We start from the raw sequence: 23,173 nt of genomic DNA, 5'->3' as shown, positions 1-23,173 counted from the left end.
TCTTCTGCAGTTTCTATTACTTCTTTTTCTATTCTTTCTTTTTCTGTTTTCTCCTTCAGCCTACGTTGATCCTTACTGACTTGTCTTGGTGTCATAAACTTCTACTTCTTTTGATGTCCCTCATGCCTCAAATAAAAGGAACGTTCATCAAGATGGAGTGTTTTAAAATGAAGCCATGCCCATCCCAAAAGAAGATGACAAGAGTCCATGGGAGCAATATCACATAATACTTCTTTCACACATTGCCATGCACTGAATTTGATCCATGCTTGATCCAGATGAAAGGTTGCTGGTAACCGGAGTTTCTCCACCAAACTTTGGTTCACAACATTGTTTTCGCTTCCGTAATCGAATGTAACTAAACATGGATGGCCTGCGGTTAAACACTTTGTGTAATAAACTCCCTTTCCTATTCCAAATCTAGATGGCCATGCTGTGAATACCAAATGATGTGAATCCACAGCGTTCGATTCGTTTGACTGATCTATCGTTGTTGGAATGCTAACAAGCAAGAAATTTGAGAAATTATTTAAAACGAGAAAATGGAAACATAAAAGAAGATGGAATGAAAATTGATAGACATCACACTTCCAAGAATGGAAGATAAGCCTAAGAGCTGAAACACACAAAGGGATAAAGGACCTTTGATTAATTAAACTCATGGATTCTTGAATCATTCAAGAACTTAGGAGAATCACTCTCACTAAGATAGATGAGATAAAACTCGTTTATTTTCTGAATAAAACTCAGCTTGCCTTCATTGATGAAAATGGTTCAACTTATATAGGAGCTTTAACCATCAGAATTAAAAAAGACACATAAATTTCAATGTCATCCCGCTTGAAGCTATTAATTAATGATCCACTCAAGCTAATAATGATCCGCTACTTAATGGTTGATTGTAACTGAATTTAAGGCTACCAAAAGTCATCCACAAACTTTGAGCAAAGGTCCTCTTGATCTTCCAAAGGTTGGTTCTTAAGTTGGTATATGGACCCTTATTTCAACTTGAAGATAAAGCAAAACTAAAAGCCCATTAATTGGTTAAGCACAAACACAATTTGGTCAGCCAATTTTACAAAGCACTGGGCCCTTGTTTAAATAAAAGAAACTGCATCAACACGGCGCATTAGTCATCCTCCATTTGACCCATATGCAATTCACATCATACCCTCCTTCTTCGAGAAGATTTGTCCCGAATCTTAAGACACTAGTTTTAAAGTAAGTTTTTATTACGATCTTGTGAAGGAATTTTATTTTTTCACAAGTTGAAACTAATTCTCTTCTTCCAGGATCAAATTCAACTTGATATTTGTTACTTTCCAATAGTTGCAATCCGTCGATAACATTTCTTGGCAACAGTACCCCACCTTGATATAACAATAAATAATTCCATGCGTTGTGTTTGACGAATTTGCTTCTTATCGACGGACCAAATGCATGATAAAGCACTATGAACAAGCTTCCTTTTCAAACATGGAAGTTCGTGTATTTCCTTCACATGCTTATCCTTTTGTTCCTGTAAAATGACATCACAAACTGTAGAAGAAAAAACATTGACGAATAAACTCTCTCTAGTTCCATTTCTTTTTCTTTATTTTCCCTATCTTCTGCAGTTTCTATTACTTCTTTTTCTATTCTTTCTTTTTCTGTTTTCTCCTTCAGCCTACGTTGATCCTTACTGACTTGTCTTGGTGTCATAAACTTCTACTTCTTTTGATGTCCCTCATGCCTCAAATAAAAGGAACGTTCATCAAGATGGAGTGTTTTAAAATGAAGCCATGCCCATCCCAAAAGAAGATGACAAGAGTCCATGGGAGCAATATCACATAATACTTCTTTCACACATTGCCATGCACTGAATTTGATCCATGCTTGATCCAGATGAAAGGTTGCTGGTAACTGGAGTTTCTCCACCAAACTTTGGTTCACAACATTGTTTTCGCTTCCGTAATCGAATGCAACTAAACATGGATGGCCTGCGGTTAAACAGATTGTGTAATAAACTTCCTTTCCTATTCCAAATCTAGATGGCCATGCTGTGAATACCAAATGATGTGAATCCACAGCGTTCGATTCGTTTGACTGATCTATCGTTGTTGGAATGCTAACAAGCAAGAAATTTGAGAAATTATTTAAAACGAGAAAATAGAAACATAAAAGAAGATGGAATGAAAATTGATAGACATCACACTTCCAAGAATGGAAGATAAGCCTAAGAGTTGAAACACACAAAGGGATAAAGGACCTTTGATTAATTAAACTCATGGATTCTTGAATCATTCAAGAACTTAGGAGAATCACTCTCACTAAGATAGATGAGATAAAACTCGTTTATTTTCTGAATAAAACTCAGCTTGCCTTCATTGATGAAAATGGTTCAACTTATATAGGAGCTTTAACCATCAGAATTAAAAAAGACACATAAATTTCAATATCATCCCGCTTGAAGCTATTAATTAATGATCCACTCAAGCTAATAATGATCCGCTACTTAATGGTTGATTGTAACTGAATTTAAGGCTACCAAAAGTCATCCACAAACTTTGAGCAAAGGTCCTCTTGATCTTCCAAAGGTTGGTTCTTAAGTTGGCATATGGACCCTTATTTCAACTTGAAGATAAAGCAAAACTACAGCCCATTAATTAGCACAAACACAATTTGGTCAGCCAATTTTACAAAGCATTGGGCCTTTGTTTAAATAAAAGAAACTGCATCAACACGGCGCATTAGTCATCCTCCATTTGACCCATATGCAATTCACATCATACCCTCCTTCTTCGAGAAGATTTGTCCCGAATCTTAAGACACTAGTTTTAGAGTAAGTTTTTATTACGATCTTGTGAAGGAATTTTATTTTTTCACAAGTTGAAACTAATTCTCTTCTTCCAGGATCAAATTCAACTTGATATTTGTTACTTTCCAATGGTTGCAATCCGTCGATAACATTTCTTGGCAACAGTACCCCACCTTGATATAACAATAAATAATTCCATGCGTTGTGTTTGACGAATTTGCTTCTTATCGACGGACCAAATGCATGATAAAGCACTATGAACAAGCTTCCTTTTCAAACATGGAAGTTCGTGTATTTCCTTCACATGCTTATCCTTTTGTTCCTGTAAAATGACATCACAAACTGTAGAAGAAAAAACATTGACGAATAAACTCTCTCTAGTTCCATTTGTTTTTCTTTATTTTCCCTTTCTTCTACAGTTTCTATTACTTCTTTTTCTATTCTTTCTTTTTCTGTTTTCTCCTTCAGCCTACGTTGATCCTTACTGACTTGTCTTGGTGTCATAAACTTCTACTTCTTTTGATGTCCCTCATGCCTCAAATAAAGGGAACGTTCATCAAGATGGAGTGTTTTAAAATGAAGCCATGCCCATCCCAAAAGAAGATGACAAGAGTCCATGGGAGCAATATCACATAATACTTCTTTCACACATTGCCATGCACTGAATTTGATCCATGCTTGATCCAGATGAAAGGTTGCTGGTAACTGGAGTTTCTCCACCAAACTTTGGTTCACAACATTGTTTTCGCTTCCGTAATCGAATGTAACTAAACATGGATGGCCTTCTGTTAAACACTTTGTGTAATAAACTCCCTTTCCTATTCCAAATCTAGATGGCCATGCTGTGAATACCAAATGATGTGAATCCACAGCGTTCGATTCGTTTGACTGATCTATCGTTGTTGGAATGCTAACAAGCAAGAAATTTGAGAAATTATTTAAAACGAGAAAATGGAAACATAAAAGAAGATGGAATGAAAATTGATAGACATCACACTTCCAAGAATGGAAGATAAGCCTAAGAGCTGAAACACACAAAGGGATAAAGGACCTTTGATTAATTAAACTCATGGATTCTTGAATCATTCAAGAACTTAGTAGAATCACTCTCACTAAGATAGATGAGATAAAACTCGTTTATTTTCTGAATAAAACTCAGCTTGCCTTCATTGATGAAAATGGTTCAACTTATATAGGAGCTTTAACCATCAGAATTAAAAAAGACACATAAATTTCAATATCATCCCGCTTGAAGCTATTAATTAATGATCCACTCAAGTTAATAATGATCCGCTACTTAATGGTTGATTGTAACTGAATTTAAGGCTACCAAAAGTCATCCACAAACTTTGAGCAAAGGTCCTCTTGATCTTCCAAAGGTTGGTTCTTAAGTTGGTATATGGACCCTTATTTCAACTTGAAGATAAAGCAAAACTAAAAGCCCATTAATTGGTTAAGCACAAACACAATTTGGTCAGCCAATTTTACAAAGCATTGGGCCCTTGTTTAAATAAAAGAAACTGCATCAACACGGCGCATTAGTCATCCTCCATTTGACCCATATGCAATTCACATCATACCCTCCTTCTTCGAGAAGATTTGTCCCGAATCTTAAGACACTAGTTTTAAAGTAAGTTTTTATTACGATCTTGTGAAGGAATTTTATTTTTTCACAAGTTGAAACTAATTCTCTTCTTCCAGGATCAAATTCAACTTGATATTTGTTACTTTCCAATAGTTGCAATCCGTCGATAACATTTCTTGGCAACAGTACCCCACCTTGATATAACAATAAATAATTCCATGCGTTGTGTTTGACGAATTTGCTTCTTATCGACGGACCAAATGCATGATAAAGCACTATGAACAAGCTTCCTTTTCAAACATGGAAGTTCGTGTATTTCCTTCACATGCTTATCCTTTTGTTCCTGTAAAATGACATCACAAACTGTAGAAGAAAAAACATTGACGAATAAACTCTCTCTAGTTCCATTTCTTTTTCTTTATTTTCCCTTTCTTCTGCAGTTTCTATTACTTCTTTTTCTATTCTTTCTTTTTCTGTTTTCTCCTTCAGCCTACGTTGATCCTTACTGACTTGTCTTGGTGTCATAAACTTCTACTTCTTTTGATGTCCCTCATGCCTCAAATAAAGGGAACGTTCATCAAGATGGAGTGTTTTAAAATGAAGCCATGCCCATCCCAAAAGAAGATGACAAGAGTCCATGGGAGCAATATCACATAATACTTCTTTCACACATTGCCATGTACTGAATTTGATCCATGCTTGATCCAGATGAAAGGTTGCTGGTAACTGGAGTTTCTCCACCAAAGTTTGGTTCACAACATTGTTTTCGCTTCCGTAATCGAATGCAACTAAACATGGATGGCCTTCGGTTAAACACTTTGTGTAATAAACTCCCTTTCCTATTCCAAATCTAGATGGCCAGGCTGTGAATACCAAATGATGTGAATCCACAGCGTTCGATTGGTTTGACTGATCTATCGTTGTTGGAATGCTAACAAGCAAGAAATTTGAGAAATTATTTAAAACGAGAAAATGGAAACATAAAAGAAGATGGAATGAAAATTGATAGACATCACACTTCCAAGAATGGAAGATAACCTAAGAGTTGAAACACACAAAGGGATAAAGGACCTTTGATTAATTAAGCTCATGGATTCTTGAATCACTCAAGAACTTAGGAGAATCACTCTCACTAAGATAGATGAGATAAAACTCGTTTATTTTCTGAATAAAACTCAGCTTGCCTTCATTGATGAAAATGGTTCAACTTATATAGGAGCTTTAACCATCAGAATTAAAAAAGACACATAAATTTCAATATCATCCCGCTTGAAGCTATTAATTAATGATCCACTCAAGCTAATAATGATCCGCTACTTAATGGTTGATTGTAACTGAATTTAAGGCTACCAAAAGTCATCCACAAACTTTGAGCAAAGGTCCTCTTGATCTTCCAAAGGTTGGTTCTTAAGTTGGTATATGGACCCTTATTTCAACTTGAAGATAAAGCAAAACTATAGCCCATTAATTGGTTCAGCACAAACACAATTTGGTCAGCCAATTTTACAAAGCATTGGGCCCTTGTTTAAATAAAAGAAATTGCATCAACACGGCGCATTAGTCATCCTCCATTTGACCCATATGCAATTCACATCATACCCTCCTTCTTTGAGAAGATTTTTCCCGAATCTTAAGACACTAGTTTTAGAGTAAGTTTTTATTACGATCTTGTGAAGGAATTTTATTTTTTCACAAGTTGAAACTAATTCTATTCTTCCAGGATCAAATTCAACCTGATATTTGCTACTTTCCAATAGTTGCAATCCGTCGATAACATTTCTTGGCAACAGTACCCCACCTTGATATAACAATAAATAATTCCATGCGTTGTGTTTGACGAATTTGCTTCTTATTGACGGACCAAATGCATGATAAAGCACTATGAACAAGCTTCCTTTTCAAACATGGAAGTTCGTGTATTTCCTTCACATGCTTATCCTTTTGTTCCTGTAAAATGACATCACAAACTGTAGAAGAAAAAACATTGACGAATAAACTCTCTCTAGTTCCATTTCTTTTTCTTTATTTTCCCTTTCTTCTGCAGTTTCTATTACTTCTTTTTCTATTCTTTCTTTTTCTGTTTTCTCCTTCAGCCTACGTTGATCCTTACTGACTTGTCTTGGTGTCATAAACTTCTACTTCTTTTGATGTCCCTCATGCCTCAAATAAAGGGAACGTTCATCAAGATGGAGTGTTTTAAAATGAAGCCATGCCCATCCCAAAAGAAGATGACAAGAGTCCATGGGAGCAATATCACATAATACTTCTTTCACACATTGCCATGTACTGAATTTGATCCATGCTTGATCCAGATGAAAGGTTGCTGGTAACTGGAGTTTCTCCACCGAAGTTTGGTTCACAACATTGTTTTCGCTTCCGTAATCGAATGCAACTAAACATGGATGGCCTTCGGTTAAACACTTTGTGTAATAAACTCCCTTTCCTATTCCAAATCTAGATGGCCAGGCTGTGAATACCAAATGATGTGAATCCACAGCGTTCGATTCGTTTGACTGATCTATCGTTGTTGGAATGCTAACAAGCAAGAAATTTGAGAAATTATTTAAAACGAGAAAATGGAAACATAAAAGAAGATGGAATGAAAATTGATAGACATCACACTTCCAAGAATGGAAGATAACCTAAGAGTTGAAACACACAAAGGGATAAAGGACCTTTGATTAATTAAGCTCATGGATTCTTGAATCACTCAAGAACTTAGGAGAATCACTCTCACTAAGATAGATGAGATAAAACTCGTTTATTTTCTGAATAAAACTCAGCTTGCCTTCATTGATGAAAATGGTTCAACTTATATAGGAGCTTTAACCATCAGAATTAAAAAAGACACATAAATTTCAATATCATCCCGCTTGAAGCTATTAATTAATGATCCACTCAAGCTAATAATGATCCGCTACTTAATGGTTGATTGTAACTGAATTTAAGGCTACCAAAAGTCATCCACAAACTTTGAGCAAAGGTCCTCTTGATCTTCCAAAGGTTGGTTCTTAAGTTGGTATATGGACCCTTATTTCAACTTGAAGATAAAGCAAAACTATAGCCCATTAATTGGTTCAGCACAAACACAATTTGGTCAGCCAATTTTACAAAGCATTGGGCCCTTGTTTAAATAAAAGAAATTGCATCAACACGGCGCATTAGTCATCCTCCATTTGACCCATATGCAATTCACATCATACCCTCCTTCTTTGAGAAGATTTTTCCCGAATCTTAAGACACTAGTTTTAGAGTAAGTTTTTATTACGATCTTGTGAAGGAATTTTATTTTTTCACAAGTTGAAACTAATTCTATTCTTCCAGGATCAAATTCAACCTGATATTTGTTACTTTCCAATAGTTGCAATCCGTCGATAACATTTCTTGGCAACAGTACCCCACCTTGATATAACAATAAATAATTCCATGCGTTGTGTTTGACGAATTTGCTTCTTATTGACGGACCAAATGCATGATAAAGCACTATGAACAAGCTTCCTTTTCAAACATGGAAGTTCGTGTATTTCCTTCACATGCTTATCCTTTTGTTCCTGTAAAATGACATCACAAACTGTAGAAGAAAAAACATTGACGAATAAACTCTCTCTAGTTCCATTTCTTTTTCTTTATTTTCCCTTTCTTCTGCAGTTTCTATTACTTCTTTTTCTATTCTTTCTTTTTCTGTTTTCTCCTTCAGCCTACGTTGATCCTTACTGACTTGTCTTGGTGTCATAAACTTCTACTTCTTTTGATGTCCCTCATGCCTCAAATAAAGGGAACGTTCATCAAGATGGAGTGTTTTAAAATGAAGCCATGCCCATCCCAAAAGAAGATGACAAGAGTCCATGGGAGCAATATCACATAATACTTCTTTCACACATTGCCATGTACTGAATTTGATCCATGCTTGATCCAGATGAAAGGTTGCTGGTAACTGGAGTTTCTCCACCGAAGTTTGGTTCACAACATTGTTTTCGCTTCCGTAATCGAATGCAACTAAACATGGATGGCCTTCGGTTAAACACTTTGTGTAATAAACTCCCTTTCCTATTCCAAATCTAGATGGCCAGGCTGTGAATACCAAATGATGTGAATCCACAGCGTTCGATTCGTTTGACTGATCTATCGTTGTTGGAATGCTAACAAGCAAGAAATTTGAGAAATTATTTAAAACGAGAAAATGGAAACATAAAAGAAGATGGAATGAAAATTGATAGACATCACACTTCCAAGAATGGAAGATAACCTAAGAGTTGAAACACACAAAGGGATAAAGGTCCTTTGATTAATTAAACTCATGGATTCTTGAATCATTCAAGAACTTAGGAGAATCACTCTCACTAAGATAGATGAGATAAAACTCGTTTATTTTCTGAATAAAACTCAGCTTGCCTTCATTGATGAAAATGGTTCAACTTATATAGGAGCTTTAACGATCAGAATTAAAAAAGACACATAAATTTCAATATCATCCCGCTTGAAGCTATTAATTAATGATCCACTCAAGCTAATAATGATCCGCTACTTAATGGTTGATTGTAACTGAATTTAAGGCTACCAAAAGTCATCCACAAACTTTGAGCAAAGGTCCTCTTGATCTTCCAAAGGTTGGTTCTTAAGTTGGTATATGGACCCTTATTTCAACTTGAAGATAAAGCAAAACTAAAGCCCATTAATTGGTTCAGCACAAACACAATTTGGTCAGCCAATTTTACAAAGCATTGGGCCCTTGTTTAAATAAAAGAAATTGCATCAACACGGCGCATTAGTCATCGTCCATTTGACCCATATGCAATTCACATCATACCCTCCTTCTTCGAGAAGATTTGTCCCGAATCTTAAGACACTAGTTTTAGAGTAAGTTTTTATTACGATCTTGTGAAGGAATTTTATTTTTTCACAAGTTGAAACTAATTCTATTCTTCCAGGATCAAATTCAACCTGATATTTGTTACTTTCCAATGGTTGCAATCCGTCGATAACATTTGCTGGCAACAGTACCCCACCTTGATATAACAATAAATAATTCCATGCGTTGTGTTTGACGAATTTGCTTCTTATCGAGACCAAATGCATGATAAAGCACTATGAACAAGCTTCCTTTTCAAACATGGAAGTTCGTGTATTTCCTTCACATGCTTATCCTTTTGTTCCTGTAAAATGACATCACAAACTGTAGAAGAAAAAACATTGACGAATAAACTCTCTCTAGTTCCATTTCTTTTTCTTTATTTTCCCTTTCTTCTGCAGTTTCTATTACTTCTTTTTCTATTCTTTCTTTTTCTGTTTTCTCCTTCAGCCTACGTTGATCCTTACTGACTTGTCTTGGTGTCATAAACTTCTACTTCTTTTGATGTCCCTCATGCCTCAAATAAAGGGAACGTTCATCAAGATGGAGTGTTTTAAAATGAAGCCATGCCCATCCCAAAAGAAGATGACAAGAGTCCATGGGAGCAATATCACATAATACTTCTTTCACACATTGCCATGCACTGAATTTGATCCATGCTTGATCCAGATGAAAGGTTGCTGGTAACTGGAGTTTCTCCACCAAACTTTGGTTCACAACATTGTTTTCGCTTCCCTAATCGAATGCAACTAAACATGGATGGCCTTCGGTTAAACACTTTGTGTAATAAACTCCCTTTCCTATTCCAAATCTAGATGGCCAGGCTGTGAATACCAAATGATGTGAATCCACAGCGTTCGATTCGTTTGACTGATCTATCGTTGTTGGAATGCTAACAAGCAAGAAATTTGAGAAATTATTTAAAACGAGAAAATGGAAACATAAAAGAAGATGGAATGAAAATTGATAGACATCACACTTCCAAGAATGGAAGATAACCTAAGAGTTGAAACACACAAAGGGATAAAGGACCTTTGATTAATTCAACTCATGGATTCTTGAATCACTCAAGAACTTAGGAGAATCACTCTCACTAAGATAGATGAGATAAACCTCGTTTATTTTCTGAATAAAACTCAGCTTGCCTTCATTGATGAAAATGGTTCAACTTATATAGGAGCTTTAACCATCAGAATTGAAAAAGACACATAAATTTCAATATCATCCCGCTTGAAGCTATTAATTAATGATCCACTCAAGCTAATAATGATCCGCTACTTAATGGTTGATTGTAGCTGAATTTAAGGCTACCAAAAGTCATCCACAAACTTTGAGCAAAGGTCCTCTTGATCTTCCAAAGGTTGGTTCTTAAGTTGGTATATGGACCCTTATTTCAACTTGAAGATAAAGCAAAACTAAAGCCCATTAATTGGTTCAGCACAAACACAATTTGGTCAGCCAATTTTACAAAGCATTGGGTCCTTGTTTAAATAAAAGAAATTGCATCAACACGGCGCATTAGTCATCCTCCATTTGACCCATATGCAATTCACATCATACCCTCCTTCTTCGAGAAGATTTGTCCCGAATCTTAAGACACTAGTTTTAGAGTAAGTTTTTATTACGATCTTGTGAAGGAATTTTATTTTTTCACAAGTTGAAACTAATTCTATTCTTCCAGGATCAAATTCAACCTGATATTTGTTACTTTCCAATGGTTGCAATCCGTCGATAACATTTGCTGGCAACAGTACCCCACCTTGATATAACAATAAATAATTCCATGCGTTGTGTTTGACGAATTTGCTTCTTATCGAGACCAAATGCATGATAAAGCACTATGAACAAGCTTCCTTTTCAAACATGGAAGTTCGTGTATTTCCTTCACATGCTTATCCTTTTGTTCCTGTAAAATGACATCACAAACTGTAGAAGAAAAAACATTGACGAATAAACTCTCTCTAGTTCCATTTCTTTTTCTTTATTTTCCCTTTCTTCTGCAGTTTCTATTACTTCTTTTTCTGTTTTCTCCTTCAGCCTACGTTGATCCTTACTGACTTGTCTTGGTGTCATAAACTTCTACTTCTTTTGATGTCCCTCATGCCTCAAATAAAGGGAACGTTCATCAAGATGGAGTGTTTTAAAATGAAGCCATGCCCATCCCAAAAGAAGATGACAAGAGTCCATGGGAGCAATATCACATAATACTTCTTTCACACATTGCCATGTACTGAATTTGATCCATGCTTGATCCAGATGAAAGGTTGCTGGTAACTGGAGTTTCTCCACCGAAGTTTGGTTCACAACATTGTTTTCGCTTCCGTAATCGAATGCAACTAAACATGGATGGCCTTCGGTTAAACACTTTGTGTAATAAACTCCCTTTCCTATTCCAAATCTAGATGGCCAGGCTGTGAATACCAAATGATGTGAATCCACAGCGTTCGATTCGTTTGACTGATCTATCGTTGTTGGAATGCTAACAAGCAAGAAATTTGAGAAATTATTTAAAACGAGAAAATGGAAACATAAAAGAAGATGGAATGAAAATTGATAGACATCACACTTCCAAGAATGGAAGATAACCTAAGAGTTGAAACACACAAAGGGATAAAGGACCTTTGATTAATTAAGCTCATGGATTCTTGAATCACTCAAGAACTTAGGAGAATCACTCTCACTAAGATAGATGAGATAAAACTCATTTATTTTCTGATCAAAACTCAGCTTGCCTTCATTGATGAAAATGGTTCAACTTATATAGGAGCTTTAACCATCAGAATTAAAAAAGACACATAAATTTCAATATCATCCCGCTTGAAGCTATTAATTAATGATCCACTCAAGCTAATAATGATCCGCTACTTAATGGTTGATTGTAACTGAATTTAAGGCTACCAAAAGTCATCCACAAACTTTGAGCAAAGGTCCTCTTGATCTTCCAAAGGTTGGTTCTTAAGTTGGTATATGGACCCTTATTTCAACTTGAAGATAAAGCAAAACTAAAGCCCATTAATTGGTTCAGCACAAACACAATTTGGTCAGCCAATTTTACAAAGCATTGGGCCCTTGTTTAAATAAAAGAAACTGCATCAACACGGCGCATTAGTCATCCTCCATTTGACCCATATGCAATTCACATCATACCCTCCTTCTTCGAGAAGATTTGTCCCGAATCTTAAGACACTAGTTTTAAAGTAAGTTTTTATTACGATCTTGTGAAGGAATTTTATTTTTTCACAAGTTGAAACTAATTCTATTCTTCCAGGATCAAATTCAACCTGATATTTGTTACTTTCCAATAGTTGCAATCCGTCGATAACATTTCTTGGCAACAGTACCCCACCTTGATATAACAATAAATAATTCCATGCGTTGTGTTTGACGAATTTGCTTCTTATCGACGGACCAAATGCATGATAAAGCACTATGAACAAGCTTCCTTTTCAAACATGGAAGTTCGTGTATTTCCTTCACATGCTTATCCTTTTGTTCCTGTAAAATGACATCACAAACTGTAGAAGAAAAAACATTGACGAATAAACTCTCTCTAGTTCCATTTCTTTTTCTTTATTTTCCCTTTCTTCTGCAGTTTCTATTACTTCTTTTTCTATTCTTTCTTTTTCTGTTTTTCCTTCAGCCTACGTTGATCCTTACTGACTTGTCTTGGTGTCATAAACTTCTACTTCTTTTGATGTCGCTCATGCCTCTAATAAAGGGAACGTTCATCAAGATGGAGTGTTTTAAAATGAAGCCATGCCCATCCCAAAAGAAGATGACAAGAGTCCATGGGAGCAATATCACATAATACTTCTTTCACACATTGCCATGTACTGAATTTGATCCATGCTTGATCCAGATGAAAGGTTGCTGGTAACTGGAGTTTCTCCACCAAACTTTGGTTCACAACATTGTTTTCGCTTCCGTAATCGAATGCAAATAAACATGGATGGCCTTCGGTTAAACACTTTGTGTAATAAACTCCCTTTCCTATTCCAAATCTAGATGGCCAGGCTGTGAATACCAAATGATGTGAATCCACAGCGTTCGATTCGTTTGACTGATCTATCGTTGTTGGAATGCTAACAAGCAAGAAATTTGAGAAATTATTTAAAACGAGAAAATGGAAACATAAAAGAAGATGGAATGAAAATTGATAGACATCACACTTCCAAGAATGGAAGATAACCTAAGAGTTGAAACACACAAAGGGATAAAGGACCTTTGATTAATTAAACTCATGGATTCTTGAATCACTCAAGAACTTAGGAGAATCACTCTCACTAAGATAGATGAGATAAAACTCGTTTATTTTCTGAATAAAACTCAGCTTGCCTTCATTGATGAAAATGGTTCAACTTATATAGGAGCTTTAACCATCAGAATTAAAAAAGACACATAAATTTCAATATCATCCCGCTTGAAGCTATTAATTAATGATCCACTCAAGCTAATAATGATCCGCTACTTAATGGTTGATTGTAACTGAATTTAAGGCTACCAAAAGTCATCCACAAACTTTGAGCAAAGGTCCTCTTGATCTTCCAAAGGTTGGTTCTTAAGTTGGTATATGGACCCTTATTTCAACTTGAAGATAAAGCAAAACTAAAGCCCATTAATTGGTTCAGCACAAACACAATTTGGTTAGCCAATTTTACAAAGCATTGGGCCCTTGTTTAAATAAAAGAAACTGCATCAACACGGCGCAGTAGTCATCCTCCATTTGACCCATATGCAATTCACATCATACCCTCCTTCTTCGAGAAGATTTGTCCCGAATCTTAAGACACTAGTTTTAAAGTAAGTTTTTATTACGATCTTGTGAAGGAATTTTATTTTTTCACAAGTTGAAACTAATTCTATTCTTCCAGGATCAAATTCAACCTGATATTTGTTACTTTCCAATAGTTGCAATCCGTCGATAACATTTCTTGGCAACAGTACCCCACCTTGATATAACAATAAATAATTCCATGCGTTGTGTTTGACGAATTTGCTTCTTATCGACGGACCAAATGCATGATAAAGCACTATGAACAAGCTTCCTTTTCAAACATGGAAGTTCGTGTATTTCCTTCACATGCTTATCCTTTTGTTCCTGTAAAATGACATCACAAACTGTAGAAGAAAAAACGTTGACGAATAAACTCTCTCTAGTTCCATTTCTTTTTCTTTATTTTCCCTTTCTTCTGCAGTTTCTATTACTTCTTTTTCTATTCTTTCTTTTTCTGTTTTCTCCTTCAGCCTACGTTGATCCTTACTGACTTGTCTTGGTGTCATAAACTTCTACTTCTTTTGATGTCCCTCATGCCTCAAATAAAGGGAACGTTCATCAAGATGGAGTGTTTTAAAATGAAGCCATGCCCATCCCAAAAGAAGATGACAAGAGTCCATGGGAGCAATATCACATAATACTTCTTTCACACATTGCCATGTACTGAATTTGATCCATGCTTGATCCAGATGAAAGGTTGCTGGTAACTGGAGTTTCTCCACCAAACTTTGGTTCACAACATTGTTTTCGCTTCCGTAATCGAATGCAACTAAACATGGATGGCCTTCGGTTAAACACTTTGTGTAATAAACTCCCTTTCCTATTCCAAATCTAGATGGCCAGGCTGTGAATACCAAATGATGTGAATCCACAGCGTTCGATTCGTTTGACTGATCTATCGTTGTTGGAATGCTAACAAGCAAGAAAATTCAGAAATTATTTAAAACGAGAAAATGGAAACATAAAAGAAGATGGAATGAAAATTGATAGACATCACACTTCCAAGAATGGAAGATAACCTAAGAGTTGAAACACACAAAGGGATAAAGGACCTTTGATTAATTAAACTCATGGATTCTTGAATCACTCAAGAACTTAGGAGAATCACTCACACTAAGATAGATGAGATAAAACTCATTTATTTTCTGAATAAAACTCAGCTTGCCTTCATTGATGAAAATGGTTCAACTTATATAGGAGCTTTAACCATCAGAATTAAAAAAGACACATAAATTTCAATATCATCCCGCTTGAAGCTATTAATTAATGATCCACTCAAGCTAATAATGATCCGCTACTTAATGGTTGATTGTAACTGAATTTAAGGCTACCAAAAGTCATCCACAAACTTTGAGCAAAGGTCCTCTTGATCTTCCAAAGGTTGGTTCTTAAGTTGGTATATGGACCCTTATTTCAATTTGAAGATAAAGCAAAACTAAAGCCCATTAGTTGGTTCAGCACAAACACAATTTGGTTAGCCAATTTTACAAAGCATTGGGCCCTTGTTTAAATAAAAGAAACTGCATCAACACGGCGCATTAGTCATCCTCCATTTGACCCATATGCAATTCACATCATACCCTCCTTCTTCGAGAAGATTTGTCCCGAATCTTAAGACACTAGTTTTAAAGTAAGTTTTTATTACGATCTTGTGAAGGAATTTTATTTTTTCACAAGTTGAAACTAATTCTATTCTTCCAGGATCAAATTCAACCTGATATTTGTTACTTTCCAATAGTTGCAATCCGTCGATAACATTTCTTGGCAACAGTACCCCACCTTGATATAACAATAAATAATTCCATGCGTTGTGTTTGACGAATTTGCTTCTTATCGACGGACCAAATGCATGATAAAGCACTATGAACAAGCTTCCTTTTCAAACATGGAAGTTCGTGTATTTCCTTCACATGCTCATCATTTTGTTCCTGTAAAATGACATCACAAACTGTAGAAGAAAAAACGTTGACGAATAAACTCTCTCTAGTTCCATTTCTTTTTCTTTATTTTCCCTTTCTTCTGCAGTTTCTATTACTTCTTTTTCTATTCTTTCTTTTTCTGTTTTCTCCTTCAGCCTACGTTGATCCTTACTGACTTGTCTTGGTGTCATAAACTTCTACTTCTTTTGATGTCCCTCATGCCTCAAATAAAGGGAACGTTCATCAAGATGGAGTGTTTTAAAATGAAGCCATGCCCATCCCAAAAGAAGATGACAAGAGTCCATGGGAGCAATATCACATAATACTTCTTTCACACATTGCCATGTACTGAATTTGATCCATGCTTGATCCAGATGAAAGGTTGCTGGTAACTGGAGTTTCTCCACCAAACTTTGGTTCACAACATTGTTTTCGCTTCCGTAATCGAATGCAACTAAACATGGATGGCCTTCGGTTAAACACTTTGTGTAATAAACTCCCTTTCCTATTCCAAATCTAGATGGCCAGGCTGTGAATACCAAATGATGTGAATCCACAGCGTTCGATTCGTTTGACTGATCTATCGTTGTTGGAATGCTAACAAGCAAAAAATTTGAGAAATTATTTAAAACGAGAAAATGGAAACATAGAAGAAGATGGAATGAAAATTGATAGACATCACACTTCCAAGAATGGAAGATAACCTAAGAGTTGAAACACACAAAGGGATAAAGGACCTTTGATTAATTAAACTCATGGATTCTTGAATCACTCAAGAACTTAGGAGAATCACTCTCACTAAGATAGATGAGATAAAACTCGTTTATTTTCTGAATAAAACTCAGCTTGCCTTCATTGATGAAAATGGTTCAACTTATATAGGAGCTTTAACCATCAGAATTAAAAAAGACACATAAATTTCAATATCATCCCGCTTGAAGCTATTAATTAATGATCCACTCAAGCTAATAATGATCCGCTACTTAATGGTTGATTGTAACTGAATTTAAGGCTACCAAAAGTCATCCACAAACTTTGAGCAAAGGTCCTCTTGATCTTCCAAAGGTTGGTTCTTAAGTTGGTATATGGACCCTTATTTCAACTTGAAGATAAAGCAAAACTAAAGCCCATTAATTGGTTAAGCACAAACACAATTTGGTCAGCCAATTTTACAAAGCATTGGGCCCTTGTTTAAATAAAAGAAACTGCATCAACACGGCGCATTAGTCATCCTCCATTTGACCCATATGCAATTCACATCATACCCTCCTTCTTCGAGAAGATTTGTCCCGAATCTTAAGACACTAGTTTTAAAGTAAGTTTTTATTACGATCTTGTGAAGGAATTTTATTTTTTCACAAGTTGAAACTAATTCTATTCTTCCAGGATCAAATTCAACCTGATATTTGTTACTTTCCAATAGTTGCAATCCGTCGATAACATTTCTTGGCAACAGTACCCCACCTTGATATAACAATAAATAATTCCATGCGTTGTGTTTGACGAATTTGCTTCTTATCGACGGACCAAATGCATGATAAAGCACTATGAACAAGCTTCCTTTTCAAACATGGAAGTTCGTGTATTTCCTTCACATGCTTATCCTTTTGTTCCTGTAAAATGACATCACAAACTGTAGAAGAAAAAACATTGACGAATAAACTCTCTCTAGTTCCATTTCTTTTTCTTTATTTTCCCTTTCTTCTGCAGTTTCTATTACTTCTTTTTCTATTCTTTCTTTTTCTGTTTTCTCCTTCAGCCTACGTTGATCCTTACTGACTTGTCTTGGTGTCATAAACTTCTACTTCTTTTGATGTCCCTCATGCCTCAAATAAAGGGAACGTTCATCAAGATGGAGTGTTTTAAAATGAAGCCATGCCCATCCCAAAAGAAGATGACAAGAGTCCATGGGAGCAATATCACATAATAATTCTTTCACACATTGCCATGTACTGAATTTGATCCATGCTTGATCCAAATGAAAGGTTGCTGGTAACTGGAGTTTCTCCACCAAACTTTGGTTCACAACATTGTTTTCGCTTCTGTAATCGAATGCAACTAAACATGGATGGCCTTCGGTTAAACACTTTGTGTAATAAACTCCCTTTCCTATTCCAAATCTAGATGGCCAGGCTGTGAATACCAAATGATGTGAATCCACAGCGTTCGATTCGTTTGACTGATCTATCGTTGTTGGAATGCTAACAAGCAAAAAATTTGAGAAATTATTTAAAACGAGAAAATGGAAACATAGAAGAAGATGGAATGAAAATTGATAGACATCACACTTCCAAGAATGGAAGATAACCTAAGAGTTGAAACACACAAAGGGATAAAGGACCTTTGATTAATTAAACTCATGGATTCTTGAATCACTCAAGAACTTAGGAGAATCACTCTCACTAAGCTAGATGAGATAAAACTCGTTTATTTTCTGAATAGAACTCAGCTTGCCTTCATTGATGAAAATGGTTCAACTTATATAGGAGCTTTAACCATCAGAATTACAAAAGACACATAAATTTCAATATCATCCCGCTTGAAGCTACTAATTAATGATCCACTCAAGCTAATAATGATCCGCTACTTAATGGTTGATTGTAACTGAATTTAAGGCTACCAAAAGTCATCCACAAACTTTGAGCAAAGGTCCTCTTGATCTTCCAAAGGTTGGTTCTTAAGTTGGTATATGGACCCTTATTTCAACTTGAAGATAAAGCAAAACTAAAGCCCATTAATTGGTTAAGTACAAACACAATTTGGTCAGCCAATTTTACAAAGCATTGGGCCCTTGTTTAAATAAAAGAAACTGCATCAACACGGCGCATTAGTCATCCTCCATTTGACCCATATGCAATTCACATCATACTCTCCTTCTTCGAGAAGATTTGTCCCGAATCTTAAGACACTAGTTTTAAAGTAAGTTTTTATTACGATCTTGTGAAGGAATTTTATTTTTTCACAAGTTGAAACTAATTCTATTCTTCCAGGATCAAATTCAACCTGATATTTGTTACTTTCCAATGGTTGCAATCCGTCGATAACATTTGCTGGCAACAGTACCCCACCTTGATATAACAATAAATAATTCCATGCGTTGTGTTTGACGAATTTGCTTCTTATCGACGGACCAAATGCATGATAAAGCACTATGAACAAGCTTCCTTTTCAAACATGGAAGTTCGTGTATTTCCTTCACATGCTTATCCTTTTGTTCCTGTAAAATGACATCACAAACTGTAGAAGAAAAAACATTGACGAATAAACTCTCTCTAGTTCCATTTCTTTTTCTTTATTTTCCCTTTCTTCTGCAGTTTCTATTACTTCTTTTTCTATTCTTTCTTTTTCTGTTTTCTCCTTCAGCCTACGTTGATCCTTACTGACTTGTCTTGGTGTCATAAACTTCTACTTCTTTTGATGTCCCTCATGCCTCAAATAAAGGGAACGTTCATCAAGATGGAGTGTTTTAAAATGAAGCCATGCCCATCCCAAAAGAAGATGACAAGAGTCCATGGGAGCAATATCACATAATACTTCTTTCACACATTGCCATGTACTGAATTTGATCCATGCTTGATCCAGATGAAAGGTTGCTGGTAACTGGAGTTTCTCCACCAAACTTTGGTTCACAACATTGTTTTCGCTTCCGTAATCGAATGCAACTAAACATGGATGGCCTTCGGTTAAACACTTTGTGTAATAAACTCCCTTTCCTATTCCAAATCTAGATGGCCAGGCTGTGAATACCAAATGATGTGAATCCACAGCGTTCGATTCGTTTGACTGATCTATCGTTGTTGGAATGCTAACAAGCAAGAAATTTGAGAAATTATTTAAAACGAGAAAATGGAAACATAGATGAAGATGGAATGAAAATTGATAGACATCACACTTCCAAGAATGGAAGATAACCTAAGAGTTGAAACACACAAAGGGATAAAGGACCTTTGATTAATTAAACTCATGGATTCTTGAATCACTCAAGAACTTAGGAGAATCACTCTCACTAAGCTAGATGAGATAAAACTCGTTTATTTTCTGAATAAAACTCAGCTTGCCTTCATTGATGAAAATGGTTCAACTTATATAGGAGCTTTAACCATCAGAATTACAAAAGACACATAAATTTCAATATCATCCCGCTTGAAGCTATTAATTAGTGATCCTCTCAAGCTAATAATGATCCGCTACTTAATGGTTGATTGTAACTGAATTTAAGGCTACCAAAAGTCATCCACAAACTTTGAGCAAAGGTCCTCTTGATCTTCCAAAGGTTGGTTCTTAGGTTGGCATATGGACCCTTATTTCAACGTGAAGATAAAGCAAAACTAAAGCCCATTAATTGGTTAAGCACAAACACAATTTGGTCAGCCAATTTTACAAAGCATTGGGCCCTTGTTAAAATAAAAGAAACTGCATCAACACGGCGCATTAGTCATCCTCCATTTGACCCATATGCAATTCACATCATACCCTCCTTCTTCGAGAAGATTTGTCCCGAATCTTAAGACACTAGTTTTAAAGTAAGTTTTTATTACGATCTTGTGAAGGAATTTTATTTTTTCACAAGTTGAAACTAATTCTCTTCTTACAGGATCAAATTCAACCTGATATTTGTTACTTTCCAATGGTTGCAATCCGTCGATAACATTTGCTGGCAACAGTACCCCACCTTGATATAACAATAAATAATTCCATGCGTTGTGTTTGACGAATTTGCTTCTTATCGACGGACCAAATGCATGATAAAGCACTATGAACAAGCTTCCTTTTCAAACATGGAAGTTCGTGTATTTCCTTCACATGCTTATCCTTTTGTTCCTGTAAAATGACATCACAAACTGTAGAAGAAAAAACATTGACGAATAAACTCTCTCTAGTTCCATTTCTTTTTCTTTATTTTCCCTTTCTTCTGCAGTTTCTATTACTTCTTTTTCTATTCTTTCTTTTTCTGTTTTCTCCTTCAGCCTACGTTGATCCTTACTGACTTGTCTTGGTGTCATAAACTTCTACTTCTTTTGATGTCCCTCATGCCTCAAATAAAGGGAACGTTCATCAAGATGGAGTGTTTTAAAATGAAGCCATGCCCATCCCAAAAGAAGATGACAAGAGTCCATGGGAGCAATATCACATAATACTTCTTTCACACATTGCCATGTACTGAATTTGATCCATGCTTGATCCAGATGAAAGGTTGCTGGTAACTGGAGTTTCTCCACCAAACTTTGGTTCACAACATTGTTTTCGCTTCCGTAATCGAATGCAACTAAACATGGATGGCCTTCGGTTAAACACTTTGTGTAATAAACTCCCTTTCCTATTCCAAATCTAGATGACCAGGCTGTGAATACCAAATGATGTGAATCCACAGCGTTCGATTCGTTTGACTGATCTATCGTTGTTGGAATGCTAACAAGCAAGAAATTTGAGAAATTATTTAAAACGAGAAAATGGAAACATAGATGAAGATGGAATGAAAATTGATAGACATCACACTTCCAAGAATGGAAGATAACCTAAGAGTTGAAACACACAAAGGGATAAAGGACCTTTGATTAATTAAACTCATGGATTCTTGAATCACTCAAGAACTTAGGAGAATCACTCTCACTAAGCTAGATGAGATAAAACTCGTTTATTTTGTGAATAAAACTCAGCTTGCCTTCATTGATGAAAATGGTTCAACTTATATTGGAGCTTTAACCATCAGAATTACAAAAGACACATAAATTTCAATATCATCCCGCTTGAAGCTACTAATTAATGATCCACTCAAGCTAATAATGATCCGCTACTTAATGGTTGATTGTAACTGAATTTAAGGCTACCAAAAGTCATCCACAAACTTTGAGCAAAGGTCCTCTTGATCTTCCAAAGGTTGGTTCTTAGGTTGGCATATGGACCCTTATTTCAACTTGAAGATAAAGCAAAACTAAAGCCCATTAATTGGTTAAGCACAAACACAATTTGGTCAGCCAATTTTACAAAGCATTGGGCCCTTGTTTAAATAAAAGAAACTGCATCAACACGGCGCATTAGTCATCCTCCATTTGACCCATATGCAATTCACATCATACCCTCCTTCTTCGAGAAGATTTGTTCCGAATCTTAAGACACTAGTTTTAAAGTAAGTTTTTATTACGATCTTGTGAAGGAATTTTATTTTTTCACAAGTTGAAACTAATTCTCTTCTTCCAGGATCAAATTCAACCTGATATTTGTTACTTTCCAATGGTTGCAATCCGTCGATAACATTTGCTGGCAACAGTACCCCACCGTGATATAACAATAAATAATTCCATGCGTTGTGTTTGACGAATTTGCTTCCTATCGACGGACCAAATGCATGATAAAGCACTATGAACAAGCTTCCTTTTCAAACATGGAAGTTCGTGTATTTCCTTCACATGCTTATCCTTTTGTTCCTGTAAAATGACATCACAAACTGTAGAAGAAAAAACATTGACGAATAAACTCTCTCTAGTTCCATTTCTTTTTCTTTATTTTCCCTTTCTTCTACAGTTTCTATTACTTCTTTTTCTATTCTTTCTTTTTCTGTTTTCTCCTTCAGCCTACGTTGATCCTTACTGACTTGTCTTGGTGTCATAAACTTCTACTTCTTTTGATGTCCCTCATGCCTCAAATAAAGGGAACGTTCATCAAGATGGAGTGTTTTAAAATGAAGCCATGCCCATCCCAAAAGAAGATGACAAGAGTCCATGGGAGCAATATCACATAATACTTCTTTCACACATTGCCATGTACTGAATTTGATCCATGCTTGATCCAGATGAAAGGTTGCTGGTAACTGGAGTTTCTCCACCAAACTTTGGTTCACAACATTGTTTTCGCTTCCGTAATCGAATGCAACTAAACATGGACGGCCTTCGGTTAAACACTTTGTGTAATAAACTCCCTTTCCTATTCCAAATCTAGATGGCCAGGCTGTGAATACCAAATGATGTGAATCCACAGCGTTCGATTCGTTTGACTGATCTATCGTTGTTGGAATGCTAACAAGCAAGAAATTTGAGAAATTATTTAAAACGAGAAAATGGAAACATAGATGAAGATGGAATGAAAATTGATAGACATCACACTTCCAAGAATGGAAGATAACCTAAGAGTTGAAACACACAAAGGGATAAAGGACCTTTGATTAATTAAACTCATGGATTCTTGAATCACTCAAGAACTTAGGAGAATCACTCTCACTAAGCTAGATGAGATAAAACTCGTTTATTTTCTG

This window comes from Vigna unguiculata, chromosome 11 (genome assembly GCF_037176805.1).
Source record: "Vigna unguiculata cultivar grain cowpea cultivar isolate G323 ecotype 2 chromosome 11, ASM3717680v1, whole genome shotgun sequence".
Taxonomy (NCBI): domain Eukaryota; kingdom Viridiplantae; phylum Streptophyta; class Magnoliopsida; order Fabales; family Fabaceae; genus Vigna; species Vigna unguiculata.
Note: the sequence above shows the minus strand (reverse complement) of the source record.